The following is an 11641-nucleotide window of genomic DNA, read 5'->3' as shown; positions in this document are numbered from 1 at the left end:
ATCTCTCCCAAATTCCTAATTTAAAGCTCTCTTTATCAGTTGTGCCAGCCTCCATCCTAGAAGTCTATTTCCTTCCCTACTCAGATGAAGTCCATCCCGAGAGAACTGTCCTCTGTCCGTGAATGCCTCCCAGTGGCCATACATCCCAAAGCCCTCCTTATAGCACCACTGCCTAAGCCATCTGTTGACAGTCATAATCTTGTCACACCTTTGTTGCCCTTCTCTAGGAACAGGCAGGATCCCACTAAAGATCACCTGAGCCTCAATTTCCTTAAGCGTCTTCCCCAGCCTAGCATAGTCTCCCTTAATATTTTCCAGCGAGAATCTAGCCGTATCATTTGTTCCCACATGAAGGATAATTAGGGGATTCTTTCCCGCTCCCTTTAGGATCCTTTTCAACCTCAGGTCTACATCCCATATCTTAGCACCCGGAAGACAGCACACCCTTCTATTCTCTGGATCTGTTCTGGTTACAGGCCTGTCTATTCTTCTCAATAAAGAGTCCCTGATCACATAGACCTGCCTTTTCCTGGTGATGGTGCTATTCTCCAGTCTCTCCCCTGTTCCCTCTGGCTGCAAGTTCTTTCCATTCCTATTTTCCCTTATAATCCTCTTAAACCCATCCTGTATCCTCCTGGGGCTCATATTTGGTGTAGTCTCCCTTGACTCTTCCCCTTTTCTTATAGGGCTAGCCTCTCTTCTCTTCTTCCTTGCCCTTCCACCTTCAGCAACTACCTGCTGAGCCCCTTCTTCATTTTCTGCAAACCTGTTCCTAAGCTCTATTTCTCCTTCACTAGCCCATCTTTTCCTCTGCCTGGTTCTTTTAGTCACATGCTTCCACTGACCACTTTCCTCACCCAGTCTCCCCTCAAAATTCCCCAGCCCTGCTTCCATCTGTGAGTCTGAGCTTTTCCCTTCAGATACCTCATGTCTTTGCTCCATCATCTGCTCAAACCCCTTCCTAAACTCAACCAGACTTTCCATCTGCATCTCCAAACCTCGGATCTTTTCCTCCATCAGCTCTATCAGACGGCATTTCATGCAGAAAAAACTCTTACCAGGCCCCCCCTCCAGGATCATGTACATACCACAGCTTCCACATCCAGTCATCCTCAATGTGTCTTCCACTACAGGAGTCACTCCCACAGCTGCCTCCGTATCCATCATAGCCTTCCCAGCTAAGTCCTGTTAATCTTCTCCTCCAACAGAACTCCCACTCAAACTCCCGTTTACAGCTCTGTTTGCTAGCTCCTGTGCCGCTGCAGCTGTCTGAGGCATAGGTTCAATAACATCTGGAGCAGAGATCCCCCCCAGGATGCAGTGCTTCCCTGCTTTTCTGGTCCCAGAGTTCAGTGCGGTTCTTGCCTTGGAATCTCTATTTTCCATTCTGTATGCTGATGGAGATGCCTCCCTGTCCCATCTTTGATGCAGATGAGGCAAGGGGAGTTGCCTTAATCTTGTCACCCTGGTCACAAGGGTGTGTCTCCCACCGTCCTTGGCTGCTCTCCTAGTCTTTTCTCTGATCGGTTTTGGGGTTTTGGTTCCAGCAGAGGCTGTGGGGGAGTGTCCTTTCATGAGTCAGACAGGCTGGATACTGCACCCTGGTTCTCCAAGAACACAGAGCTGACTGGTATCAGGGGATGGGATAAGTGGCAAATGGAGTAATTATAATGTGCCTGAGCTGAGGCAATTATCTGTACAAGGACTAAAGCCTGGGATTAGATTGGCATTGGGTCCAGAAAACTGCAGACTACCAATTTGCAAGAACTGGAGACCAGAATCAGGAAGATTTTCGAACTACAGCAGCTCTCTAATCAAGCTGCAGCCACAATCCCAATGGGTAAGGTCGCTGCAGTTACAGCAGACCAGGGCCAACAGATGGGAAAATCAAACCAGAGTCAGCCTAAACAGTATATACTGGAAGGAGAGAAAAGGAACATTTTTGCCACCTGCAGGGTATTGGCAAAACGCGTAACCAAATATGAACCCTGGCAGGAGATTAGTAGACTCCTAGTAGATGAAATGTTTAAGAAGTTGGTCTGCCATGAGCAGAAGACATAAGATGGCGGGCAACCTGTAGCAGCAGCATGCACCGCAGCTGCTAAGGAAGGGCCGTACTGAGGGTGCCGAGGTTCCCTAAACTGGAGTAGTGGCTTCCCTATAATGTGACCTCTGGGGAAGGCCTACCACCCAGATTATTGTCAAAGGAAACTTCGGAACTTTTTTTCAGAAAATGCTGGTGGATATGAAATTGAATGGAATGTTATAGCTATAACTAACTGCTTACTATGATTCTTTCTGTATTCACAATAAATGTGGCATTTTGCCTTTTCCCCTTTAATAAGATCCTGCTGGTTTTTATTTTATTGGTATAACATTTCATTCAATTTCATATTTATTCTCACACACACACACACACACAGGTTCTGCAAGGTTGTTATCATAGTTACCAGCCTTAGAGTTGCTCATGCCAAGCCACGGGCCAGGTGGCCTGGACATGAGGATGGAGCAGGGCCTTGTCAGATGCTCATCTGATGCTCCTGGAAGTTGGTTTGCAGAATCAGACCCCAAAGTTCTCACTTTCTAGAGTCCATTTTTATAGGAATTTCTTCCTTTGCCAGTCTATGGGAATTGCTTCATCATGCTGTTGCTGAATCAATCAGCAGATGGCACATTCTTGACAGCTCCATGCTGCCAGATGTTATCTTGTTCTTTGGTTCTCCCATCCTTGAGGCTGTTGGGTGGATTCCAGTCTGCCCTCCGTGGGTCCTCTGGTTATTTCCACTTGACGCCTTCTTCAGCCGATGGACACTGGATTCTTAGGCTGGCACCTCCCTGATCATTCAGTTATTATCCACACCAAGTATCCATCCATATACATCCGCTAACTCTATTTTAATCACAATTGTTAACAAAGCAAGATGAATACAGCAAAAGGTCAGGGAGTCTCTGGGTGCTGTTTCTGTTATTATATAGTATTGCTTTGAGTCTCTCTCTCTGTGAGTAGTTGTTGTTACAAAGAATTGCTTTGAGAACAGACTCTGTCTTAAAATGTACTAACACAATTAGCAGCTTGCAAGTTTCACACATAGAGGGAGAGAAACAGTATCAAAAACCAAGGGACCTCTTAATTAGTAATACCCTGGAATTTAAACGATGGGGAATCAAACTCATTTGTGATTTTAATACAGAACTTCTCTAATATGATCCAACACTGGTTTGGCATTATAATGAAAACTGATTTTTAAAACTACTCGTCACACACACTATTGCACATATCGTCTTTAGCCTTCATAGTCTTCTTTTTAAACCAAGAATACCCTGCAGAGCTCCCTACAACAAGAGTCACTAGTGCGCTCAGTAGGACACGAACGCTTAGAACGTGGAGTCGTTTCCATGTCCTCCTGGAACGTAGGCATCTGTCTGAACAGTTACACCTGCAAAACACTAAAATGATGAAGTAAGCTGGAACTGCCTCCAGCCACTTCCAACATAAACCCTCCCAATTAGCTGTTACTACAGCTTGCTCCACACAGCCAGGCGTTCTGCTATAAGGGTTATGGGCTTAAAAACCACAGGGGGGCAATCAGGAGTGAATGCACAGGAAAGATGGGGAACATGGTGGTGGCACTCGGCAGGAAATGCAGAAATGCTAAGGAGCAGGGACACTAGACATCCAGGTGGGTAGCAATAAGAGCGGCAGGTTGAGACACAGCAAGGGTCTGGCTCATCTCAAGGTGGCCAGTAGCAGATGGATTGATGGCCTAGCAATTAGGTGACCCAGAGCAAAATTGCAAATGGGATGGGGAAGAAGTTTGGTCAGAATGGGTAGCTGCAGCAGAGTGAGCCGGACAGCGCTCACGTGTGCCGGGACAACACTATTGGCAGAGTTGGAGCACTGAAGTTTCAGGATCCAAAACACCCCCCATGTTCCTTATTAAACCAGAGTCCTGGGGTTACAGATTCCAGAATTTGGTTTCCTGAATGCACCAGGGAAGCCTGATGGTCAGAATGGAGGGCCACAAAGAGGGAGATAACAGGACACCTAGAACTTGGGATTGGTACTTTTTATTTACCCGTAAATTGAAAGATAAAAATTCCCTAAGTTCTACATGAATCAAACTCTGAAAATCTTTGACTGAGCTTCCTGTCTCACTAGAAGGAGTTCAAATGTGTCATTGCATCTTTGGCATGTTTAGTACATTATTCAAAAGATGGCTTGAAAAAGCACATTTTGGGCCACACAGTGTGTCTGGCCTGGTGCTAATAATGGCCAAGCAGAAAGCTATGCTAGGAGATGTGCTAACACCTTAGGCCCCCCTACAGAACCAAACACAATCCCAGACACTGCACTCCTCAAAGCACAGGGACTTTGGCACCTGCCAGTAGGGAAAACCCACAGGAGGCAGAGACAGACTCTGCAAACCCATCCTGGGATCTGAGAGTCAAGCTGGGCTCTTCCCGCCTCAAACATCACCAGAAATAGAGATCCAATATGCCAGACTGTGCCCCTAGTTACACTGGAACATTTCCACTGAAGCCTAATGGGGTTACAGGGGATCAAAAGAGGGCATCATTCGCCCTGTAGTGTCGTTATTACTGGTGATGGAGTGAGAGAAGGAAGAATCCAACTCGATCTACACTTCCTTCTCCCATCATGGCACTGACAGTTAAAGCTCCATTTCTATTTCTAGTAACAGATCGTGGTAGATACAGAGTAATTGAGAGAAAAAAACTGATCCCTGAGATGCTTCTCTGAATGTCACTTATCACAGCAGGCTCCTGCTTCAAAATTATGCTAAAGGGCTCGTGGGGTTCTCACTGAAAGGACAACCATCACAGAACCGTTGATAAGGGAACGTCGCTGACCTACCTTGGGTCTTTTTCTGCATAAGCAGGACAATTTGTAAAGTTGGGGAGTGTTCTTATATAAACTAGCATGACAGATGTAGTTCCCAAAGTCATTCTTCAGTAGCAGAGAAGCATTGCCATCAGACAATCCCTGAGAAGAGAACTCTGTTCTCCCCTTATATTGTCCACTCTAATACTCTGGATGGTTTTTGCCATAGTCGTAGCTGTTCACAATTTCAGAACTCCCTGACCAACGCCAGTTAACTGTAGGGTTTGAAAGACTGATAGCATCTCCACGTTTGACAATGCAGGACAGGAGCACATCTTCACCTACATCCGCTTCAATTCTGACAGGGTCATGGGCTGAAAGAGAGAAGGAGAACATGGCATACTCAAAGTCAGCTGAAACAATTTCTATTACCCTTGTCAAGTGATACAGCCTGTAGGGCCATGGCTGGCTGGGATCACAATGCTAATTTTAATGAGAATTCAAGAACAAAAGGTTCAGGGGCAGCTAAGTTGCCTCAGGACATAACCTGTCCATCCGAAGCCTTAAAAGCACAGAGGGACGTAGCTAAGGAGAACAGCCCCTACGTTCCTGTCCATCCTCATCTTGTCCACAATACTGTCGATAACACACGCCAATGCTCAGCTCCCATCTTTGACAGATCTCCAACAGCAATAGGTTCCCCAGTGTCATCACACTCTCACTCGGAGGGAAACCCCAGAGTCTTGGCTGGCAGCAGATCCATCGCCACACATTCCGTGCATTATGGACCAGATCAGAACACCCCAGCATTGCTGGGGCCAACAGCAGGACTTTGCTCAGTGAGTAAGAGACCTGCACCTGCCGGGGGGACACTTTCCTGCAGAAGCTGCTCCTAAAGGGCGTGGGAGGCTGTGGAAATCATTTGTGTCCAGATTTACTGCACCCCCCTGCCTCTGGGATCCTCACTTCTGCCTGGATGAAGCCCCCCTCTCAACCTTTAAACATGCTGGAGTGGGACAGCTGCAAGCAGGACAGCCACCAGGTTGGCTGACAACGGGGATTGAGCCAACGAGCTCAGAGCAAAAAGCAGGAGTGAGTGTTTCATAAAAGCTGTAAAGAGCCAGGCTCACAAGCAGTCAGCTGTCACAGACTGTCCACCTGTGGGGCGTGACCATACAGGGGGTGAGTCACACAACCCCACCTCCCCCCGTTCAGTTATACAAGCCAAATATGTAACACATGCCTGATGCGTGCAGATTCCCACCAGGATGTACAGCTCATCATAGTTCAGTAAATCATCTCTTTTAAAGAGGCCTTTGCACCGTGTGAATCACATGCAGCCATCCCATTCCTTCCCAACCCAGAGACCAGCAGCAAGGGTTGAGCCCTTGACCATCAGAGCCCTGTGCTAGGACCTCACTACTTGAGCTACAGGGCCCTGGAGTAATTGCTAGTTCCTCTGCAGGCCAGCCACCAGCAGAGGCCTTGACAGACAACCCCAATGGGCTACACAACTATTTACTAGTCATCAGTAGAATCCTGGTCTTCAGGAATTCTGGATTCTCTCCCTGGCTCCGGGAGAAGTTAGAGAGACTAAACCTGGTTTGGTTCTTCCCTCTGAAAACCAGTGGGATGCGGGGATAAATGATCATAAATGATCTGGAGGATGGTGTGGATTGCACTCTCAGCAAATTTGCGGATGATACTAAACTGGGAGGAGTGGTAGATACGCTGGAGGGCAGGGATAGGATACAGAAGGACCTAGACAAATTGGAAGATTGGGCCAAAAGAAATCTAATGAGGTTCAATAAGGATAAGTGCAGGGTCCTGCACTTAGGATGGAAGAATCCAATGCACCGCTACAGACTAGGGACCGAATGGCTCGGCAGCAGTTCTGCGGAAAAGGACCTAGGGGTGACAGTGGACGAGAAGCTGGATATGAGTCAGCAGTGTGCCCTTGTTGCCAAGAAGGCCAATGGCATTTTGGGATGTATAAGTAGGGGCATAGCGAGCAGATCGAGGGACGTGATCGTTCCCCTCTATTCGACACTGGTGAGGCCTCATCTGGAGTACTGTGTCCAGTTTTGGGCCCCACACTACAAGAAGGATGTGGATAAATTGGAAAGAGTACAGCGAAGGGCAACAAAAATGATTAGGGGTCTAGAGCACATGACTTATGAGGAGAGGCTGAGGGAGCTGGGATTGTTTAGTCTGCAGAAGAGAAGAATGAGGGGGGATTTGATAGCTGCTTTCAACTACCTGAAAGGGGGTTTCAAAGAGGATGGCTCTAGACTGTTCTCAATGGTAGCAGATGACAGAACGAGGAGTAATGGTCTCAAGTTGCAATGGGGGAGGTTTAGATTGGATATTAGGAAAAAACTTTTTCACTAAGAGGGTGGTGAAACACTGGAATGCGTTACCTAGGGAGGTGGTAGAATCTCCTTCCTTAGAGGTTTTTAAGGTCAGGCTTGACAAAGCCCTGGCTGGGATGATTTAACTGGGACTTGGTCCTGCTTTGAGCAGGGGGTTGGACTAGATGACCTTCTGGGGTCCCTTCCAACCCTGATATTCTATGATTCTATGATTCTATGATTCTATGATAAGATCAGGGTTTGTCATGCCAGAGACCTGAATTTGGGGTCAGCTGTGAGCTGCTATGAACTCTCTTCTAGATTATTGTTTTGAAATGTTGGTGTGGTGGGGGCATTCAGCAGCTGCCTGCAAAGGCTGGGGTTCGTGGCATTGGGCAATACATGCATGGGACTAAGAACAGCAGCTCGACAGGAGACGTGAATTCTGGTACCCTCTTTCTCAGATCAGGGAAGTTTCCCGGAACCTATGGGTGTCTCGCCTAGGGGAGCAGCTTCCTTCAGGACTCAAAACAAAGGATTTTCTTATTATTCCAATAAGTCTCTAAGGCAGTGTTGCATAAAACAGGATTAATAAGGGATAAAACTCCTGCATCTGGGAGGCTGGTTCAGGGATATGGAAAAGACATGCAGTAATAGGACTATGGGGGGAGTGACAGGGTGTCCACCCCACATAAGGCCTAAAGGGGCAAAGGTGGTAGGTGGGCCAATTAACTGCCCAAGCTGCACCTGGAGGAGGATCCAGGGAGCAGGGGTTGATTAAATGAGGCTCAGCTGGTCAGGAACAGGCAGGGCCTGTAGAAAGCCCAGGAGCTGAGAGCAGAAGGGGGCTGCAGGGCAGAAGTCTGCACTTGTGCCCTGGGAGAAGGGAGGTGTGTTTGGGGCTACACTGGGTAGTCCATGGTTACTCCCTGAGAGGGAGGAGTTGGGAGTGTGACTTGGCAAGCCCAGAGAAGGGGGAGAGCCAGAGAGGCAGGCAAGGCTCAGGGGGAAAGCAGCAAGGTATGGGGTAAGTCAAACCTTGGGTCCCGATGAGAAGGCCACTGAGCCAGGATCTGGAGTAGAAGGGGGGCTGGGGCCCATGACCAGCCACTGATGAAGTGACACCAGCAGGGCAAGGAGCAGGAAGATTGCCAGAGCCCATTTGTCAAGAGACTTTGATACCCTGGAAGGCGGGGTGGGGGGGACATGTATAGCGATGGACCGAGTCATGGAGAGGAGGCCGCGGTTCCTGGAGAGAGGAGTCCGTAGGGCTAGAGGATGACAGGAGAGACACAGCGAGTGGAGGGCGCAATGCCTGGCTGGAGCTAATCTCCAGGACGACCAGCAGGAGGCGCCGCTAGCAGGGAGTGAATCCCTGTGATAAGATCAACCCATAAGGCTGGTTCTTTACTGGAGCATGTGCTACATGGACAATTGGTCTGATGTGAGAGGACAATTCCTGTGTACAAAGAGAGAAAGGGAAGAACTTGTAAAGTCCTAGAACAGCATGAAGAAGTTGCTCCATTGGCCAAACGCAGCCCAGGCTACCCCCCGAAGTTAGTGGAGTTATGGAGAGTTTAATCAATGGCACTGCTGTGTTACCACCTCGGTTCCTCTGCCCACCAAGCTGTGGTATCAGAGAAAGGAACTAAATGAGCTTGACATGATTCGTTTTATCACGTATTTTTACACTCAGCGCTTCCCAGCTGGAGGGAAAAGAAAGTGATTTGTAGGGTGCAGACTCTGTACTAGAGAGGAAAGGCAGGTTACACTTTTAAGGCTGCAGCAGTGAAGCTGTGCCACTGTCGCACTTCAGTGAAGACGCTCCTAGGCCGATGGGAGAGCTTCTTCCAGCAGCGTAGTTAATCCACTTCCGCCAGAGGCAGTAGCTCTGTGATGGGAGCAGCTCTCCCTTTGACACAGCACTGCCTACCCCGGGTTTTTGGTTGCAGAATTACATTGCTGCGGGGTGTGGATTTTTCACAGCTCTGAGCAATGCAGTTATACCAATGTGAGTCTGTCATGTAGGTCTGGCCTAAGAACCAGGGCAGATTACGTCATCCTAACGTACATCAACATACAGCCACGGCAGTTAAGTCGCTGGTGTGTGCACACATGTTGCCCCTTGTGTTAGCTGTGCACGTTCTCACCTGGTGCGCTGTATCGATTCTATTGTCAGTGAGAGCCACTGTGTGACGGCTCCGGAGAGCCAGGAACAGTCGACACAAGCGACACAGTGTCTACGCTGACACAGCATCGACCTAACTCCATCAACCTTGACTCTGCCGCGCAGGGAGGTGGTGTTACTAAATCAGCACAGAGAGGCGCTTACGTTGGCGGGAGCCAAAAGGAAGTGAAGACACTTCCACAGCTAGTGCAACCCAAGGCAGCTCACGTCGATCTAACTCTCTAGTGCAGACCAGACCGCAGGATTCCTGGCTTCACTACTGACTAAAGGAGGGGCTTTGTGCAAGTCATTTCAGTTCAATTTCTCCATCTGCAAAATGGAGAAATCACCTACCCAGAGGTTGTGATTAATTCAAGTGCTTTACAAAAATGAGAAACTTCCCGGGAAAGTGGGCCTGCACCATGGACTTCACTGCTTTTGTGGCAGATTATCAACAACTTTAAATTTTACCAATTTGCCCATTATTTAAATTAACCTCACCGCCCTACAACTCCTGGGGTCGTCCCCTCTCCCCAGCCAGTGTACAGTACAGTACAGTACAGAAACAACCCCTGTCCCAAAGAGTCGAATAGGCAGACAGACGGAAGGCAAAGTACACTGGGAAATCCACAGGTAGAAGCAGGGAGGTCACTTGGTTTGTTTTGCTTCCCCAGAACCGTAATAAATGTTCTGCCCGTGATCAGTGCAGGAGAACAGGTCTGAGAACTGGGAGGGGACATGGCGGGGGGCAGGGGATGTTAGGAGTAGGGTTGCCAACTCTCCAGGATTGGCCTGGAGTCCCCTGGAATCGGCATTGATCTCCTGGTGATGATTGAAACCAGCCCAGGAGATTTTAAGGGGATATTTTAAGAAAATTACATTGTCATGTTGCGGGGGGAAAAATAATCTCCTGGAATAGCTCAGTCAGAGCTCGCAAACCTAGTTAGTAGGGATCTGGTGCAGGGACAGCCAGACTGGGGCAAGGCAGATCATTTTAGCATGTGCTGGACGGAGGTAGTGTAGATGTCTGTGGGGATATGGGCAGACGTATCACCTGTCTGGACAGACAAAGGGTTGGATTTTCAAAATGCTGGGGAAGGGAAGTGGCAAGATATTTGTACTGAGGCTTCTATTTCCCTTCCGTAGAGTGAGGGCCACACCTCACTGTGTGCTTTGCTCTGTATACTGACTCCACAGTCCCTCCTCCCCCATTCTGTACAGGTCCATTTTCATTCTTTGGCCTATAGCCAGGCTCAGGGGGTGTGTGTGTGATGGGGGGGTTGATGGGGAGTGAGAAGAGTCCCCCCAAACAACTCTCACAGGCTGGGTTTTGAACCCACAGACCAAGCGCTGGCCGGGTACACAGAGGGGCAGGAAGCAGGGCTGGGTGCATTTACATATCTATAGAAAGTTGAGCAAGAGCATGGAGCCGGCTCCAGGAGCAGCTGCCCTGCAGCAATGAGACCTATTAGCACAGAGCCACCCACCCAGTTACCCCCATGACACCAGGGTTGCAAGTCAGGGACACTGAAGACGAGTGTTTGAAGAGCTACAGAGACATTAGGGGAAACAGTGGGACTTTTTCCAGTTTGCTAAAAAGGTAGCAAGAGAGTAGATAGGTCAGCTTACCTGCCAGGACAACAGGCAAAAATCCAGCCAATACCCTAACGCTGCTGTTCGCTGCCATTTCTGTCATTTGTTCTCAGACCCTCTTCCAACACCCTGTTTAAAAAAAAAAAAAAAGTAATCCCATCACATACATCTGCAGGACTGTTGCACAGAAAGTCCAAACCGTCCTATTAACCCTTGCAAGCTGATCCGCTTGGGAATAGAGGCCAGGGACATTGAAGACAAGAGTGTTTGAAAAGCTACAGCGATGTTAGGGGAAAGTCTTTGCCTTTTTCCCCATTTGGCAACATGGGAGTGAGAGAGCAGATAGTTCAGCGTTCCCCGCAGCACGACAATGCCACACGCAAGTAACAGCCAGTTCTTTATCTGAGCTGCGATTTTTCTTGTTGGTTTTTAGATCCTCTTGCAACCTGTTCGTTTAAAAAAAAAAATCTCACTTAGATCTCCAGGACTGTTGTACAGAAAGTCCAAACCATCTTTAATACCCCTGGCAAGCTGAGCCGCTTGGGAAGAGAGGCCAGCTAGCACTTGGAGCATTTTACAGGATAAAATATCAGTAATATTGTGGTAGTGCCTCAAGACCACATTATGGACCAGGGCCCCATTCTGCTAATGTTGTGTGCGTACACGAGAAGGCAGTGAGCCTCCCAGCCC

The 11641-nt window shown here is 48.5% G+C and overlaps 1 long non-coding RNA gene across 1 annotated transcript; it reads right to left on the bottom strand.

The window, feature by feature from the left end:
* Positions 1–3395: 3395 nt before the first annotated feature.
* LOC122457841 lies at positions 3396–11175 on the bottom strand. Its single transcript, XR_006277515.1, has 3 exons — positions 10988–11175; positions 4874–5214; positions 3396–3437 (listed from the first exon to the last, which is right to left on the bottom strand). It is a non-coding gene; the product is annotated as an uncharacterized LOC122457841 (long non-coding RNA).
* Positions 11176–11641: the final 466 nt, after the last annotated feature.

Source organism: Dermochelys coriacea, chromosome 1 (genome assembly GCF_009764565.3).
Source record: "Dermochelys coriacea isolate rDerCor1 chromosome 1, rDerCor1.pri.v4, whole genome shotgun sequence".
Classification (NCBI taxonomy): Eukaryota; Metazoa; Chordata; order Testudines; family Dermochelyidae; genus Dermochelys; species Dermochelys coriacea.
This window is presented reverse-complemented; position numbering and strand designations above follow the sequence as displayed.